This window comes from Pongo abelii, chromosome 2 (assembly GCF_028885655.2).
Source record: "Pongo abelii isolate AG06213 chromosome 2, NHGRI_mPonAbe1-v2.0_pri, whole genome shotgun sequence".
In the NCBI taxonomy this organism is placed as follows: Eukaryota; Metazoa; Chordata; class Mammalia; order Primates; family Hominidae; genus Pongo; species Pongo abelii.
Genome location: NC_085928.1, coordinates 316,835 through 335,951, shown reverse-complemented (window position 1 = coordinate 335,951; position 19,117 = coordinate 316,835). Strand labels below are relative to the sequence as shown.

The following is a 19,117-nucleotide window of genomic DNA, read 5'->3' as shown; positions in this document are numbered from 1 at the left end:
GAATGAGTCAGGGTGGAGCAGGTAATGGAAAAAGGTTGCTTTACGAGGAAGTTAAGTTTAAAAGTAGAAGGCAAAGAATTGAACATACTGACATACTGATTCTTTGAAGAGAAATTTAGAACTCATATCTAACAGTACCTGGAGAGTGTGCATGAGCCATTCCCTCTGCCTGAATTGTTCTGCATAGCAGGTCCAGCAGTTGAATGTATGTTTTAAAATGTGCTCAGGATTTGTTTAAATCAGGTATAGTAAGACACGCAGACATGGAAATGACTGCCATGAAGAAAGAAGTTTTTACACTTGCAGGTTCCTAGAAACAGGAGGTAAGCCCCGAAGGCCCACAAAGGAAAGCACCAGGATCAGTCCGGAGGCAGAGGGAGCAGAAGGAAAATGTGGCAAGAGCCTTTATTGCGTTTTGCAACGAAAGGAATAAGGTCAAGGTAGGGCAAGCAGCTTAGAATTGTCTAGTTTTAATAATGTCAGTGGGCTCTGGGGGTGTAGTGGCCGTCCCGAGTTGCCTGGTACCTGGCCCCAAGATGATTAGAGCTGGGGAATATCGGGCAGGAGAGTCCTTATAGAGGAGGCAGGGGAAGTGTGGACTCCAGTTTGAGTAGTTTGCATATGAAAAGCATGCTCCCTTTATCTCTAAGAATTAGCTCTTCCTGAGAAGAGCTATCCCTCCCCAGTTACCAAGGCCCCAGTTGCCAGCACATCAAACACACACACACACACACACACACAAATAAAAAAATACAGTGAATATAGTTTAGTCCTATAAACTCCATATAGGTAATTGAAATACAGGTGCAGACTTCTGGAAACCATCACCTTCTAACTGGAAGAGGGCCTGGACAGGAATACCTCTTCTTTTCCCATTGTCTTGGACTTCATAAAGTTTAACTTGATATTCTTCCCTAGACTGGGAAATGACAAATCAAATGTTATTGCTCTTCTCAGTTTTTATTTTTATTTATTTAGCGACAGTGTCACTTGCCAATCTCCCCAGTTTTTAATAAAGAAATCCTTGTAAATATGTTGTCTTTTACCAATATTCTCAATAAATTTTGGCAAGGATGTGACACCAAATGAAACTATTCTTTTCAGATGTAAATGGAGGCAGAGGTCCTGTAAATTCTTTAAAGAGAAGCAATGTGAGAAGAGAAAATCATGTCACTATCATCTGTGAATAGCTGTCCCTTTCTGGAATCTGAACTAGGCCATCAAACTGTATTAACTCATCTGAATTCAAAATAAGGATGAGATGGAGGGGCTAGAAAAGAAAATGAAGGAGTGAGAGGCCTAAGAAGATTGTGAGGGTATTTAGGGGAATATGGTTCAAAAAGGAGAACAGCTCTCTTTTCCATATAAGGGAAGAAAGTCTGTTAAATAATCTTTTGCTGCAGTCTCCATTAATTTGTTGTTGCCATTGACCCATTTTTCTATCTCTTGGTTGAATTTTTGCAATAGCAAAAGAACCAGCTTATCAATATATATTGAGAGTTTAGTATAATACTTGAAAATTTTGATATCATAGAATCTTAGAGTTGTAGGCGTTGTAGGAATTACAGAATTACTCATTTACCTATGCAGGAATTAATTCTGAAAGATAGTTATATAGTTAATACAGGTGATGTATTCTATTGCTGGACCCTTCATAGTATTAATTGTAATGGATAAAAACATAGCCCTTTCATGATATAGTTTGATTCAAAGATAAAATTGGAAAGATTTTTCCCCATGTTTTACTCAAGAGAAAAAAATGAATCCGAAGTTTTGTCTAATAGGGTCTCTCACCTGAAAATCACATCAGTAATTTTCATTCATAATTATTTCTCAAAGCCAGCGTTTTGGTAAGAGCATAGAGAGCCTGTGGTTGACTTCTGATGAGAGGTTTGTCAGGATTCTGTGCCACCAGTTGTGTATGCAAGATACTTTTCAGGCTGTAAGAAGGGGAAGAATATCATGATTGACTTTAACATTGAATGTACTTGAATATACTACATATAAACATACTACATGACATATTTTATTATTATTCCAGGTTTGGATAATCTAGCAGCTCATTTACCTCATCATGTATCCAGATCCTTTCTGTCTGTTTTCCTCAGATGCTGGCTTCGTCCTCAGGTCCTTGGCTGTTTCAAGGTAGATGCCACATCTTCAGGCGTCACATTCTTGCCCACTGATATCTCACAGCTGGAAGAGAAAAGAGTGCAGCCACATCCCTCATTTATTTTATATTTTTAATTTTTGAGACATGGCTGTGTTGCCCAGGCTGGAATGCAGTGGTGTGATCTCGGCTCACTGCAGCCTCGACCTCCCAGGCTCAGGTGATCCTCCCATCTTAGCCTCCCAAGTAGCTGGGACTACAGATGCATGTCAACATGCCCGGCCAATTTTTGTATTTTTTGTAGAGATGGGATTTTGCCATGTTGCCCAGGCTGGTCTCAGACACCTGGGCTCAAGTGATCTGCCGGCCTCGGCCTCCCAAAGTGCTGAGATTATAGGCGTGAGCCACTAAACCCAGCTTCATTTATCTTTTTAAGAGATAAGAAAAACCTTTCCAAAGCCTTTCCTCCCCTATGTCATCAGCAAGAATTGTGCCACACGTCCATCCTTACTAATGTCCATTGTCCTAACCAATGACAAAGGCAATGGTTGTCATGATTGGCTCAAACCAATCCTGATTTACACCCTTGGGGTGAGAGAAAAGCCCAGCCTCCTTTAAAGTTTACAGCCCACTCATCATGAAAATATTTGGGCTCCTATTAACAAAAGTGAAGAGGAAAATGGACAAAGTAGATACCCCACAAAGAAGGCAGTGTGTTTTGACAGTGAGTGGTGCACAGAGAAGGGTTTATATTGTACTCAAAAAATTAAGGAAATCATTATTAATCAAAATTTCTTTCAAATATGGAGATAAAAGTTATTTCTGTCATTTCCACTTAGGCTTGGGTATTTTTCTGGATAGAAGTAAAATAAGTCTAATTTCTTATTATTGTGTCAATATCAAAGCACTATATATCTATATCTATCTAAAGATATCTAAAGATATAGATATATAGATATTTTGAGATAGGTTCTTGCTATGTTGCCCTGGCTGGAGTGCAGTGGCGGGATCTTGGCTCACTGCAACCTCCATCTCCAGGATTCAAGCAATTCTCATGCCTGAGCCTCCCGCTAGCTGGGACAACAGGTGCATACCACCACACCCAGCTAATTTATGTTTTTTTTTTTTTTTTTTTTTTTAATGAGACGGAGTCTCTGTTGCCTAGGCTGGAGTGCAGTGGCGCTATCTCGGCTCACTGCAACCTCTGCCTCCTGGGTTCATGCCATTCTCCTGCCTCAGCCTCCCGAGTGGCTGGGATTACAGGCACCCGCCACCACGCCCGGCTACTTTTTTGTATTTTTAGCAGAGGTGGGGTTTCACCAAGTTAGCCAGGATGGTCTCGATCTCCTGACCTCATGATCTGCCCACCTTGGCCTCCCAAAGTGCTGGGATTACAGGCGTGAGCCACCGCGTCCGGCCTAATTTATGTATTTTTTGAAGAGACAGGGTTTCGCTATGTTGGCCAGGCTGGTCTCAAACTCCTGGCCTCAAGAGATCCACCAGCCTAGGCCTCCCAAAGTGTTGGGATTACAGGCGTGAGCCACTGTGCCTGGCTGAAGCACGATATTTAAATATTGCTCCTCCTTGACTCCCAGGCCTTTTCCCCCCAATCTCCTCAGCCCTTCCTCATGGTTTCCAAATTCATCGCTATGTCTGCTCCTGGCATAACCCTCATCTCTTCAACTCCCAACCGATGACATGAAACTCAACTTTCAAGGCTTAGCTCTGGAAAGCCTTTCCAAAGGCCTTATGGCAGTAAGTACTCCATGTTCTGTTTGTAGTCCTCTCTAGTTCCTCCTCTATGCCCACACTACTTGAACTCCTTATGCCAGTCAGTGTGCCAAAAACTTTATCAATAACCTTATTTAGTCTTCACTAGAACCCTATGGTACAGATATTAATTTTCTCAGCTTCATAAGTGACAAAATTGAGGCAAACACAGATGAGTAATTTGCTTAGGTCATAAGGTTTATAAATCGTGGGGCCAAGATTCAAAGCCAAATCATAAGACTCCAGAGTCCTGGCTCATTAGCACCACACTCTACATCTTCAGCATGTTCTTACCCATATCCCCAGAGTTATCCTTGCCCTAAGTCTGGCTCTGTGTATCACTATGTCTGGTGCACAGGGAATGCTTCACAAATGTTTGTCAAGTGAATGAATGATTCATGGTTATTCTCTATACTCTTCCATATAACACCATTAATCAATGTCCTCCTGAAAATATGCCCAGAAAACACTACCCCAAGTTTGTTTTTTTTTTTTTGGTTTTTTTTTTTTTTTTTTGAGACGGAGTCTCGCTCTGTTGCCCGGGCCAGAGTGCAGTAGCATGATGTCAGCTCACTGCAATCTCCACCTCCTGGATTCAAGTGATTCTCCTACCTCAGCCTCCCGAGTAGCTGGGAGTATAGGCACGCACCACCACGCCCCACTAATTTTTGTATTTTTAGTAGACACTGGGGTCTCACCATGTAGGACAAGCTGGTCTCGAACTACTGACCTCAAATGATCCACCCACCTCGGCCTTCTAAAGTGCTAGGATTATAGGTGTGAGCCACCATGCTTGGCACCCCCCAAGAGTTTTTTGATAGAACAAAATAAATAGCATATGTAGAAAAATAATTCCTCCCTCCACCCACAAAGATGTCTACATCCTAATACCCAGAAACTGTGAATACATCACCTTACACAGCAAAAGGAATTTTGCAGATGTGATTAAGTGAAGAATCTTGAGATGGGAAGATGATCCTGGATGATCTGGATGGGCCCAATGTAATCACAAAGTCCTGAGAAAAAGGAAGCAGGACAGACAGTCAGAGAATGAGATCTGATGACAAAAAGGAAGCAGGACAGACAGCCAGAGAAGGAGATCTGATGAGGGAAGCAGGGGCTGCAGTCAGAGAACTCTTTCTCTAAAGACACCGTGCTGCTGACCTTGAAGGTGGACAAAGGGGCCAAGAGCCAAGGGATACAGGTAGCCTTTAAAAGCTGAAGAAGGCAGGGAAAAAATTGCCCCCAAGGGCCTCCAGAAGGGAACATAGCCTTTCTGACACCTTGATTTCAGACATCTGACCTCCAGGACTAAAAGAAAAATTAATTTGTGTTGTTTTAAACCACTGAGTTTGTGATACTTTGTTACAGCAGCAGCAGAAGGAAAATACAGTATAGATACTTTCTTTTTTGACTTGGTTATGATGTTTCTATTTATAACTCTGTTTATGAGTATAGTCCTCTTGATACTGGGCACACTGAATTTTCAGACCTCAAATAGATTCTTCTGAAAATATAAATTCTCTCCATGTTCATTTTGCTTTTCTCATTTAAAATCACTTAGTTGACATCTGTCTCCTCATGTTGCCAAATTCCTCTGGACTGTTACCACCATCATTGTCCCTGTTGTTTGCTCTCATTGATGCTGTCTCTTTTTTTTTTTTTAAGACCCAGTTTCACTCTTGTTGCCCACGTTGTAGTGCAGTGGCGCCATCTCGGCTCACTTCAACCTCTGCCTCCTGGGTTCAAGAAATTCTCCTGCCTCAGCCTCCTGAGTAGCTGGGATTACAGGCGCTCACCACCATGCCTGGCTAATCTTTTGTATTTTTTGTAGAGACAAGTTTTCATCATGTTGGCCAGGCTGGTCTCCAACTCCTGACCTCAGGTGATCCACCCACCTCAGCCTCCCAAAGTGCAGGCATTACAGGCATGAGCCACTGCGCCCAGCCTGATGCTGTCTTAAAAGGAGTTTGCAATAAGGCACAGTGCCTCACGTCTATAATCGTCTTAAAAGGAGTTTGCAATAAGGCACGGTGCCTCACGTCTATAATCCTAGCACTCTGGAAGGCTGAGGCAGGATGATCGCTTGAGCTCAAGAATCCAAGAACAGCCTGGGCAACATAGTGAGACCTCATCGCTACAATTTTTTTTTTTTTTTTAATTAGCCGGGCATGGTGGCGCATGCCTGTAGCCCCAGCTACTCAGGTGGCTGAGGCAGGAGGATCACTTGAGCCTTGGAAGTTGAGGCTGCAGAAAGAAAAAAGGAGTTTGCCTCCCTACATTAAAGCAGTGGCCTTGAGGCCTCATCATGAAGTCCAGCATTATACTACTGGTCACAGATGTGGTCACAACTTTTTAATATCTAAATTTCTAAAACATCTGTCTATGAGATTAAACAAAGAGAGTGATATCAAGTCAAATAACAAAGCATTTCAACCTCAAAGTATTTTGGATTCTGATAATCAGTGATAGATGGAGGCTTTGGGCTTCAAGTTAATAGATTGTTGCACTGAGGACATGAAATATTTATTACTGTATTTAGTTTTGTCTTTCTCCTTATAACTTTGCATTTTCTAAATAACCTAGGCTTGTTATTCATCCTGTGAAACAGAGATATTATCTGCCTCACAATCTTCCAATAATTATTTTAACTTTTAAGTTGGTATATTTAATCCTTTAAACTATGATTTTTAAAGTGTGGCCCCTGAACTGGCAGCATCAGCAACTTCTGGGAGCCTGTTAACAGTACAAAGTCTCATATCCCACTTTAATCCTACAGAATCAGAAACCCTAGGGAGGCATCAGTGATCCATGCTATGGCTTCGAGCTATGTTAGGTGGTATGAATCAGAGTGTCCGAGCACTGAAGATTTTTTTGGAATGCCATTTCACATCTCAGTGGCTGAGAATCCTCAGATAGAATCGTTCTTCTGGCAAATCTTGGGTACATGCATGCTTTATTTAAAGCAAAGATAAGGCAATACTAGTAAAGAAAAATTAAGAAAAAAAGAGACAATTCTGCATAAAGCAAATCACCAGTGCCATCTTTCCTGATGTACCTAGGAAGTTGTGTCCTCTTTTCTATTAATTCTGTTGATGTCTAACAGTTGCAATATGCTGAAATAGTATTAGTCTGCATATCTGCTATGGTCTGAATGTCTGTGTTTCCCCCAAACATGTTGTACCTAGTCCTCAATGCAATAGTATTAAGAGGTGGGGTTAGGAGGTGATTAGGTCATGAGGGAAGAGCCTTATAAGAGATTAATTCCCTTATCAAAGAGGCCTCAGAGAGTTGGTTGGCCCCTTGCACGAGGGGAAGACAAAGAAGTTGCCATCTATGAGAAAGCAAGCCTTCTCCAGACACTAAATCTGCCAGCACCCTGATCTTGGACTTATCGGCTTCTAGAACTATAAGAAATAAATGTTTTTTGTTTACAAGCTACCCAGTTTATGGTATTTTGTTATAGCAGCTTGAATGAACAATGTCTGCAAGCATCATCAAGATAGGGAATCTGTCTGTTCACCACTGTATTCTCTGAACCTAGCTCAATGCATGACACATATGAATCTCAGTAAATATTTTTAGTTTCAATGCCTATTTTCCTCATATCACCTCCCAAGGCAGAAACTCCATCTAGAACTCTGTATGTCCAGTGCCTACAATGCCACTGTGCTGGACACATAGGTTCTCATGAAACATGTAAAGCAATAAATTAATGAAGGCATGATACACATATCAAATATCATTCCAATATTCAGTTCACATTCTGATGTACTATCAAGTTGTGCTGGAAATAAGTAGACATAGGTTGATGCCAAAGGAATTTCTGTTGCACTAAGACTTTGATTGTAAAAGTATTTAATGCTAGAGAATTTACATTGCACAAGCTGCTTCTATAGAAATGAGAAAAGCCAGCAGGCAAAATAATAGAAAATTATTTCAGACATTTATCTGGATTTGGACCAGAATCTATTTTATTATGCATGAACTAAAACATAAATACTTATACAATAAAATATTAGAAAATGCTGGATGGGTGCGGCGACTCATGCCTGTAATCCCAGCACTTTGGAAGGCTGAGGTGGGTGTATCACTTGAAGTCAGGAGTTCAAGACCAGCTTGGCCAATGTGGTGAAACCCCATCTCTACTAAAAATACAAAAATTAGCCAGGCGTGGTGGCATGCACCTGTAATCCCAGCTATTCAGGAGGCTGAGGCAGAAGAATGTCTAGAACCCAGGAGGTGGAGGTTCCAGTGATCCGAGATCATGCCATCGCATTCCAACCTAGGCAACAGAGCGAGACTCTGTCAAAAAAAAAAAAAAAGGAAATGCTGATAGATGTATGGTTTCAAAAATACAGTGATGATTTTATATTAAACCTGTCACTGCACGTTTGCCATGCAATTTTCTTCTAAATATATTTCTAGAGCTGGGTGCGGTGGCTCACACCCATAATCCCAGTACTTTGTGAAGCCAGCTCGAGAGGATTGCTTGAGGCCAGATATTTAAGACCAGCTTGAGCAACATAGCAAGACTCCCTCTCTACAAAAAAAAAAAAGAAATAAATAAGTAAAGACAGATAGATAGATAGACAGACAGACACACAGATAGATAGATATGCGGTGTGTGGTAGTGTTATCCCTTAGTCCTAGATAGTCAGGAGGCTGACACAGGAGGATTGTTTGAGCCCAGAAGTTGAGCTTGCAATGAATAACTGTGCCATTGACTCCAGCTCTGTCTCTAAAATAAATTAATAGATTGATAAATAAATTCCTAATGAAATAAAGTGACTTTCATCTTTAACCCTTTATAGTCACAGTTGATTTTATCAAAGATCCCAGCTGTTGGTTCTCTGACTGGATATATACAGACCCAAATCTACAGGAATTGGTTTTTTTATTGTTGTTTTAATTTGCTTTGGGAGATAGAGATAGGAGATTATGATAGAATACTGAATAAAAAAGTCTTTGACACAAAAACAAACTTGTTTAGATCTGTTTAACATTTAAGGAAAGTTAAACACCTTTCCTTTTTGCTGTTTTTACCTGGTTCTTTAATATGCTAATATGTACTGAATATGGCCTGGAGGCAGGGGTGTGGGAGGCGAGGTTAGCACTCAATGTTGTTTGCGAGATATCCTTTGTTCTTAGAACTCAGATTAGCATCTCCCAGCACGATAAAATTTGGAAAAGGCTACTCAATTCCTAAAGTAGTGAATCTTTTCCGAAATAACATTTACAAAGAAGGGAAACCGTAAGGTCTGGGCTGCTGCATCAGACAGTTTTTTACTTAATAGGCCATTCCCAGATCTTTCTTTTTAAGGATAGTAAGAAAAGCACAATTTTTACTAGGAAAAAAATGAAAATGTAATGACAAACTTGAAATTTAGTCTTAACGTTTAAAAAAAAGTAATGACATGAATTAGTTACTTGTTATCAATATTTCATCAAACTGCAGAAAGTTGGGAATTAAGTTATATCTGTTCTCCTCAGTTAAAATTTTTATTTTTATGTCAGAGTCAATTGAGAGGGTTCCTAAAAGAGCACTGGATCCCCCACTTCTGTCAGGTGAGTTTGTGTGTCTTTGCGTTGGACCCACGGAGACCTAGGTTTGCCTCTGGTTCTGTCCTTGACTGTTTCTGCTCTCATCATATTACCTCAGTAATACCTAACTACCAGATTTGTTGCTATTAGATATGATAATGAATGCAAAATCCTCCCTCCCCCCTTTTGAGATGGAGTCTTGCTCTGTTGGCAGACTGGAGTGCTGTGGTACGATCTCAGCTCACTGTAACCTCCGACTCCCTGGTTCAAGCGATTCTCCTGCCTCAGCCTCCCAAGTAGCTTGGATTACAGGCACACGCCACCACGCCCAGGTAATTTTTGTATTTTTAGTAGAGATGAGGTTTCACCCTGTTGGCCAGGATGGTCTCGAACTCCTGACCTCATGATCCGCCTGCCTCGGCCTCCCAAATTGCTGGGATTACAGGCTTGAGCCACCATGCCTGGCCTTTTTTTTCCCCCCCTGCTTCATCTGACTTCTTGTCTGTTGAGGGCTTTCATATACTTGGGGCAGCCATATTTTGCCTTGTGTTAATAGATGACTGTTAAACAGGAATTAGTCTTAAATCTCTTTATGTTCCCACATATATCCCTGCTGTAAATATTTATCACTCCTCCATCTCAAGAAGGTAACAGAGCTTTGGTGTTCTGTCGGCTCAGTGATTTTTTGGTTACAGAATAAAAACTAAAAGTCACCAGATATCCAGAAGACAGCTCAACTTGTTTCTTTTGTTTAAAAATCTTAGACTGATTGAGTCAGAGAAGCAGGATTCCACTGTTGTGCTTCGTTTTAGGGGAATGAGTGTGGCGAGGTGGAAGAGGCAGGTTATTCTAGAGAGAAAGAGAAAAGAAACCTAAGGAGAGAGAGTTTGGGCGACTAGCCCAAGACTGAGAAGTAGAATGGTGAGTTGTGGATCCTTGGGATAGCATCGCACAGATCCCAGCTCTAGGTGACCTCACACAGGGAATGGGAATGAACACTACGGGAGGGGAAGCACAAGTGAAACAGAGATAAAGCGATCGACAAGATGACCTTTGAAGACTCTTTCTGGACACCATTATATATTAGACTGTAAGCGGCCAGGCATGGTGGCTCACACCCGTGATCCCACTACACTGGGAGGCCAAGCGGAGGATCACTTGAAGCCAAGAGGTGGAGACCAGCCTGGGCTACATAGTGAGACTTTGTCTCTACAAAAAATAAATAGCCAGTGTGGTGGGCACCTGTAGTCCCAGCTATTCAGGAGGCTGAGGTGGAAGGATCACTTGAGCCCAGGAATTGGACGCTACAGTCAGCTACGATTGTGTTATTCATTATACTCCAGCCTGGGTGACAGAGCAAGACCGTCTCTAAAAATTTTATAAAATAAAAATAAAAAATTTGCTCTCTCTCGAGGTTGGGAGGAGAGAGACACAGAGAGAGACAGAGAGAGAGAGAGAGAGGGAGAGACAGAGAGAGGGAGAGACAGAGAGAGAGAGAGAGCGAGCACCTCTAGAGCGCCTCTAGAGAGAGCAAGCAATAATTTCTTTTTATTTTCCTGCTGGTAAACTGTACTCCTAGCACCTAGAACTATAGTACCTGGCAAAGAGTAGGCACTAAGTAAAGATGTATTTAATGATTGAATATGAAGTATGTTAATGACATGAAGGAGGAAAGTTCAAGTAAGATGAGAAAAAGGAGAGGTTAGGATGACTGAGGTTTCATAGTGGGAGAAAAAGCATTATCACCAATAAAAATGTAAGTTAAATGGCTGGCTGAGCTGGAAGCCTAAAGAGTTTAGCTTTACATTGGGAACAGATAAACACATGTTGAACCGAATGTTCAGCAGGCAACTGGAGATACAAGACTAAGACTTAAGAAAGTAGTCAGAGCTAGGAATAGAAGACTCGCTAGTCCCTCAATAGAAGTTGGGTAATGAATCCTTGAGAGATCTCAGATACAGAATAAGTGTTGGAGGTGGGCGGTACTGAACTGGAAGGGACATGCACCTTTTCTGAAGTGATGTTCAAATGAACCTGTGAATAATCCTGGGGTTAAGTAAAATTTAGGAACAACTTCCAAATCTTTAGTATTGGTGTGTTACTGTTTTTCAGCCTGTGGATTAGAGTTTTGTCTATCTGAGACATTGTCAGTAAGCAGGACTCTTCACTATCAAGGGCCCAGGAAGAATCAAAATATTCAACTTTGTAGTCTATAGCCAGTAAAATCTTTTATCACTTATACAAAATATTGTGGGTCCAAAGTCCAGGACCCATTTGATTTTGTTAAAATGCATTAATTTATTACGTGGTAAGCACAGACATACAATTAAATTCTGCTTACATCCTTCCCTTTCTCCAAAGAGCACAAATTATATGTGTTCTTTTTTAGTTCTTAGGCATGGATTCATAAGACCCTTCATTTTCTGGGATAATAAAAAATTATAATGATGATTGAAGTTATCAGTATTTACCACTTTTGAAGCATTGCAGATAGCTGTTTGGATGGTCAGTACATCACCAAATGGTTAACATACTCGTCACAAGTAACAGTCACTGCCGTTAATGAATAGGATTTGGAAAACTTTTGCCAACATGGCACTTTTGAGTACAAAAAGTAAATTAAAAGGTTTACAAGAAGATACAGTAAAAACAAACAAAAACTGTAGTAAAACAGATTAGTCGTCAGAATCACTGGGAAAAAATAGCCAATTTAAATCTTTCTTTGTACTTCTATTTCAGATGTTCACAACTCTTAGTTTGGGTTACTACAGCAAAGTACCATAGACTTTGCGTGGCTTGGAAACTGTGGATATTTTAGTTCCAGAGGCTGGAAGTCTGAGATCATGGCTGAGCTCTGCTGAAGATCCTCTTCGAGGCTGCAGACTGCCATCTTCTTGTCGCATCCTCACATGATAGAAGGAGTTTGAGACAGATCTTTGGGGCCCTTTTTATAAGGGCATTATTCTCAGTCATGAGTGCTCCACCCTCATGACCTAACTACCTCCCAAAGGGCCCACTTCCTAATACCATCACGGGGACGAATGAAAGGTTAGGATTTCAATGTATGAATTTTTGGGGAACACATTCAGTTCATCGCAAGATGTTCCCTGTATGTATGGCTCTTTAATTATTAATGCTGTTTCTCTTGTATTCATAATGTTCTGTAGTATAATAAACAGTTCCCCATAAGAAGCAGAAATGAAGAACTGAAGTACTGGTTTTGCATGCTCCTAGGGAGCTGCTAAACATATTTCTCCTATGAGCCTGATGCCATTAGTTACTGCTTCTGCCACTACAGTTACCTTAAAAATTGGATCCATCCCCGAAGAGTGAGTGGAAGAGATCATTGACTCAGCTAGGAGGAATGATGCCTGTGGTCCTGAAGAAAGTTTTCAGTAATCTACATTCTACATATCCCTGAAGAAAACATTATGGTGTTTGAGAACCAGAACTGAAACAATGGGAACTGGAAATGACTGCAATTCCATTTCAGTTGACAGCTTGATACTCATTCACAAAAGGCTAAGGCTTCACAGGATTCACATTAAATTTATTATGGCTATAAATGTTTTCCTGGAATGTCACATTGTAGAATAATAGGTATTAATTTTTCTCATTTCATTTCTTGAACAGAAAGGCACTATGTCCCAGTTTTGACACATATTAGCTCTAGATCCTTGAACAAATTATGAAACTTCTCTGAGTCTTCAATTCCTCATCTAGAAAATGGGGATAATGATAGCCCTCAGGGTTGATGTGTGTAATAAACAATATAATCTATAGAAAATCTCCTAGCATCTAAAGGGATATAGCAAATATGAACTCACATGTGAGGTTTTTTTTTTCTTTCGTTTTTTTTTTCTTTCTTTTTTTTTTTCCTATTCTCTTGGTGCCACTCTGTTTACTTCCAGGTGTAATGACCAAAAGCTGAGAGAGGGCCCCCAGTGTGCATGGGTGGCAATTCCTTGTGTATTCCCCAGCATGAAGTTTGTATCCTATTAGTGTCTCAGCTTGACAAGCCACTCTAAGTATCCTTATAATGATGAGAGAATTCCCTGCAAATTTGGGGGTAGATGAGTTCTTTTAATTCTGAGGATGAGAATAAATAGCCAAAGTACTGTAACTATTAAGATCCTAATGATAATCGCGCACAGACCCCTTTACAATATCAGCTGTTGTCACAACTTCTCAGAAAAATAATTGATCTCCCTTCCCCAACAAGTAAAAGTCAATTTGATATCTCTAAGCAATTGCATGTAAAACTTTCTAAGTATAAAATGCTTTGAAAAAAATTTTTTCAGCTACAAAGTCAATGGGTGCTTATTGTGAAAATGAAGCATTTGGAAATATTTTTACAAACATTCACATGAAGTTGCTTTAAGTCCAGCTCTGTAAACCCCCCAAAACGAGACAAAGGTGTAAGCTAAAAAGGTTAAGCATAACTAATGAATTAAGTGTATACCTAAAGTAAAGCTATTTGTAATACTTTGACAGAATTATTAGTGATGAGACTCTGAAGCAGAAATGAGGAGAAAAGCTTCACAGACATATGGGAAGGGTGAGATACCTCCCTCCTCTCCTGAAAGGGGGGCCCATCAACTCGTACAGTAGTTCAGGCTTCTAGTCCTTCCCATAATCAAATAAGAGCTCTGAGGAAGCTGCCTTGCCCCAAGCTGCCATTATTTTGTAGATTGCCCCCACACAACTCCAGGAAGAGCTCCCACCATCTTTGAGTCTGTGTTGGCAACCGCTCAGCAACCGGAAGCTTTCCTCCTGTGTTGACCAAGGTAGCTAGGAGTCAACTAAGAGAGCTCCTCTTTTCCACCCCTACATTGCTACACTGCTTGTTGACTTGAGGCCAAAATGTCTTCTAAGGAGAAAAGTTACGGAACTTTAATTAGGGTTTTGAAATTCAAACCCTAAACAACCTTGTAAATTTGATAGCAATCACCAAATTGCCCTCTAAAAAGGAAGCAGCACTTTACAATTCCATAAACAGTTTTCTGACACCTTTTAACAAAATTGTATCTCATTAATTTTTTTAGTTTCAGCCAATCTTATTTCTCATTTTTTTAAGTAGTGTTATTATAAAAGGACACAAATTTTTGCATATGGTTGTAAACTATTTGTTCTTTCTTTTCTTTTCTTTTCTTTTTTTTTTTTTTTTTTTGAAGGCAGAATCTCACTTTGCCGCCCAGGCTGGAGTGCAGTGGCAAGATCTCGGCTCACTGCAACCCCTGCCTCCCAGGTTCAAGCAATTCTCTTGCCTCAGCCTCCCTAGTACCTGGCATTACAGGTGCCCGCCATCATGCCTGGCTAATTTTTGTATTTTTAGTAGAGACGGGGTTTCGCCATGTTGGCCAGGCTGGTCTCGAACTCCTGACCTTAGGGGATCTGCCCGCCTTGGCCTCCCAAAGTGCTGGGATTACAGGCGTGAGCCACCGCACCTGGCCCTTGTATTTATTATATGAATTGCTTGTTTATGGCTTGTGTTCTATTTTAAAATAGGGGTTTTTTTGGTACTGATCCATAGGCATTTTTTTTAAACATACTCTGGATATTCTCCCTTTAAAAAAATACATTGCAATTATTTTCTGTCAGTTGCCCTATTTACGGTTTCCACTGTACAGATGTTCTACATGTTCAGGAGTTTGGGATGAACTTATCCCCAGTCCCACCATCCCACTTCCCCTCACCCTCCAGCCTGTGGTAAAAGAGACTGAGCAACGAAGACCCCTGAAACTTTGACAAAACTGGTAGAATATGAGGACATCATCATTTATGAAGTTGCAAATAAGCTTCCTGGTAGACTTGACTTCCTTTTTTGTACAGTCACAATAGTGGGAAAATCATCATAATGGATATTTACATATGCAAAAATGTAGCTGAGACTCTAGTCTGAAATAGAGATTTTGGAGAAGTATGACTCTGCTTAATGCAACTAAACTGCTTTTTGCTAATGTGATACATTTTCTACACTGTGGACAGTCATTGCTCTAAGTCAGGATTTAGACTGCTTAGGCAATGTGGCTTATTATTATTATTTTTTTTTTTGAGACGGAATCTCGCTTGTAGCCCAGGCTGGAGTGCAGTGGCAGGATCTCGGCTCACTGCAGCCTCTGCCTCCCAGGCTCAAGCAATTCTTCTGCCTCAGCCTCCTGAGTAGCTGGGATTACAGGCGTGTGCCACCACACCCAGCTAATTTTTGTATTTTTAGTAGAGTCGGGGTTTCATCGTGTTGGTCAGGCTGGTCTCTAACTCCTGACCTCGTGATCCAACCACCTCGGCCTCCCAAAGTGCTGGGATTACAGGCGTGAGCCACCGCGCCCGACCCACTGTGGCTTATTATTTTTGAGATGCACATGTTCTTTAAATAATTGCTTATAGGAGATAAAACTCCAAGACAGCCAGAAGACTGCACTGGCAGGATTTTCTCCTTGAGTTGGAGGAAGGATTGTATGTAAAAACGATTAGCTTGGTCAAGCTCAGTCACGAGCTAGATGGTGTTTAAAACTGAACTCAATGTTCTCTGACCAATGTGTCAAATTAAAAAAAAAAATTGAACTCGACCTTGAAAACTGTTTTTAAAAGGAAACCTTTTGAACATCATGTACTGTAAAAGAAAAAAATTTTTTAAAGTTTTAAAAATTATTCTAAGAGGATGTTGTAAGAAAGTGGCCTCATGCCACTTTATAGGTAGCTCCAGTCCTGGGGTTCACCTACTACAATCTGATCTGATTGTCTTGCTGAGAGCACACACTTATGAGTAGGTCTCTTCTACAAGGAGTAGACATTCTTGCCATCAATCATGGCAGAAAAGGCTGTACTTCGCACAGAACAGGAGAATTTAGAAGGCAGGCCCTACAATGGGGATGAGGAGGAAATACTTTGGTCTATTCTAGAGTGCACATTTAGTGCTGAATGGCCTCCCATGGTAATGTGGGGAACCTGGCCTCTACCTGTCACTGGTGCGCAGAGGCGACAGTCTATGAAACAATAGCATTTATTTTAAAGAGACTGCACCACCATAATAAAAAAACAAACCTAGCAAAACAGGCCCAGCCCTATATGTACACTGCCTGAAAATTATAATTTTAGGGGCCTTTGAAAGACCTTGCATGTCCCAAGAGTCCTCTCCTTCTTTGTGGTTTTTCCCCTCCCAGCTTATTAGAAGAAATCTACCAAAAGGCCAAATTAAATATACATATATTGGGAGAGTATTTTCTCCAAAACAATGACCAAACACACTAACCCAGAGAGGACTAAAAACTTTTAATTCCATCACACTACTTAAGCCTTTGTCAGTATCCACAGGAATATAAAATATTTACATAATAGCAATCATGTGCCCATACAATAATATATCTTGAATTTTTAAAAATTAATGTTACACTGATCAAAAGCTCCTCCCATCACAGAGAGTTACATAGCGGCGATATCTCAGGAAGAAGAATGATTTTGGCCTCAGGTGCCTTCCTTTGAGTCACAGCTCCAATGTAGGCAGTACAGCCCTAGACCACCTGACTCTGTTCCTTCCTTTCTGCCATGACTGGCTTGCAGGGTGAGTGAGAGGAACAGACACAATGCATGGTGAGTGGCTGACTCATGGTGGGCAATGACTGGTAGTTAATATTTTTAGTGTTATTTTTAAAGTCAACATTTTACTTCCTGAACTGATGGTTTTGGGGGCAAGCACTGTGCCAAGCGTTCTTTACAACAGAGACTGTTTTAATCCTAATCACCCTTCAAGAATAGCTGTATTATCTCACTTTACACCTGACAAAAAGTGAAGCTCACTGTGGTGATGCCACTTGCCTAAAATCACACAGCAGGTCAGCAGAAGAGGCACCTTTTGAACTAGGTTGCGGTCGACAGTAGTCACTACTGGCCACTACCAAATATGAAACACAAACATCACCTCAGAACAGCAGATAGCCTCTCTCCTTAGCACACTGCTTTGCAGATTCAAGAAGTCCAGAAGGCCAGAGTGGATGAGGTGAAATACAGTTTTAGTTTCTAAGATCATGAACAAGAGGTCAGTGAAGAACACAGGAGAAATTAAAAGAGCAAAGTAAACCTCAACACCAACTAGTTCAGATAGACAAATTCCCTAAAACTCTTTCACTATCCTGATGTCTCAAGAGCCACGTTTAAAATTACAAAATCTGTGTGGGTTATGTCAAAGGCAATCTGTAGAAAGGGCAAAGAATATGAATTATCTGAACCCAATGAGTTTTTGTTTTTTTTTTTTTTGAGACGGAGGCTCGCTGTGTCGCCCAAGCTGGAGTGCAGTGGCGTCATCTCAGCTCACTGCAACTTCTACCTCCCGGGTTCAAGCGATTCTTCTGCCCCAGCTTCCTGAGTAGCTGAGATTACAGGAGCGCACCACCACGCCCGGCTAATTTTTGTATTTTTAGGAGAGACGGGGTTTCACCACGTTGGTCAGGCTGATCTGGAACTCCTGACTTCGTGATCCGCCCGCCTCGGCCTCCCAAAGTGCTGGGATTACAGGTGTGAGCCACCGCGCCCGGCCTTTTTTTTTTTTTTTTTTTTTTTAAAGTAAGGTTGGGAAAACAACAAATGGTACCTCCTAGGGCTGTTATTACAATTAAGACAAATATCAGAGCACTTTGGGAGGTGGAGGCGAGCGGATCATTTGAGGTCAGGAGTTTGAAACCAGCCTGGCCAACATAAATGAAACCTCATCTCTACTAAAAATACAAAAATTAGCTGGGCGTGGTCATCCCAGCCTGTAATCCCAGCTACTCGGGAGGCTGAGGCAGGAGAGTCGCTTGAGCCCAGGAGGCAGAGGTTGCAGTGAGCCAAGATCATGCCCCTGTACCCCAGCCTGGGCGACAAAGCGAGATTCTGTCTCAAAAAAAAAGAAAAAAAAAAAAGACAGACAAATACCAGAAAGCCCATCACAGATGAAGGACTTTGTTCCAGTTCGTGACACATTGCCAACTTTGAATTACATCCAAGTCCGTGGGGCTTCTCTCTGGGGTCAATTGATCGCACGTGATTACACTGCTCAGGGCCCAAAGGTTGGAGCTATGACTTGAATGTTTCTAGACAAGGAATTATTGGACAAACACATTTTAAAAAGTATTCAGAGCCATCCAAGTAAGAGGACATTAATAACGTAGGGTTTTTCCTATGGAGACAAAAGAAAACGCAAAAAGCACGTTCCACCTTCGTTCTCCCTAAAGTAATTATCTCCTTCAAAAGATAAAAAGTACGAACACATTTGCCCTTGAAGGGCAGAGCCCCGGAATTCTGGAGCTCTCTGAACACCCCTCCCCTTCTGATAGGGACCAAACCTTGTGCTGAGCCTGTGCCACCGTCAGTCCGCGGCGCCACAAGCCTCGGTGTTTACTGCTGCCGCCTGCCGGGCGGGGAAGGGGGGACCCGGCCACCCCTCACTTCAGCTCCTGCAGCTTCGCAAACAAACCCGGGCGGGATGGGAGTGTCTCCTGATAGGGACCAAACCTTCTGCTGAGCCTGTGTCACAGCCAGTCCGCGGCGCCACAAGCCTCGGTGTTTACTGCTGCCGCCTGCCGGGCGGGCGGGGAAGGGGGGACCCGGCCACCCCTCACTTCAGCTCCTGCAGCTTCCCAAACAAACCCGGGCGGGATGGGAGTGTCTCCTGATAGGGACCAAACCTTGTGCTGAGCCTGTGTCACCGTCAGTCCG

General features: G+C 41.6%; 1 long non-coding RNA gene across 1 annotated transcript; it reads right to left on the bottom strand.

The window, feature by feature from the left end:
* Positions 1–2,165: 2,165 nt before the first annotated feature.
* On the bottom strand, positions 2,166–19,077 carry LOC134760971 (uncharacterized). Its single transcript, XR_010139105.1, has 3 exons — positions 18,914–19,077; positions 4,799–4,896; positions 2,166–2,196 (listed from the first exon to the last, which is right to left on the bottom strand). It is a non-coding gene; the product is annotated as an uncharacterized LOC134760971 (long non-coding RNA).
* Positions 19,078–19,117: the final 40 nt, after the last annotated feature.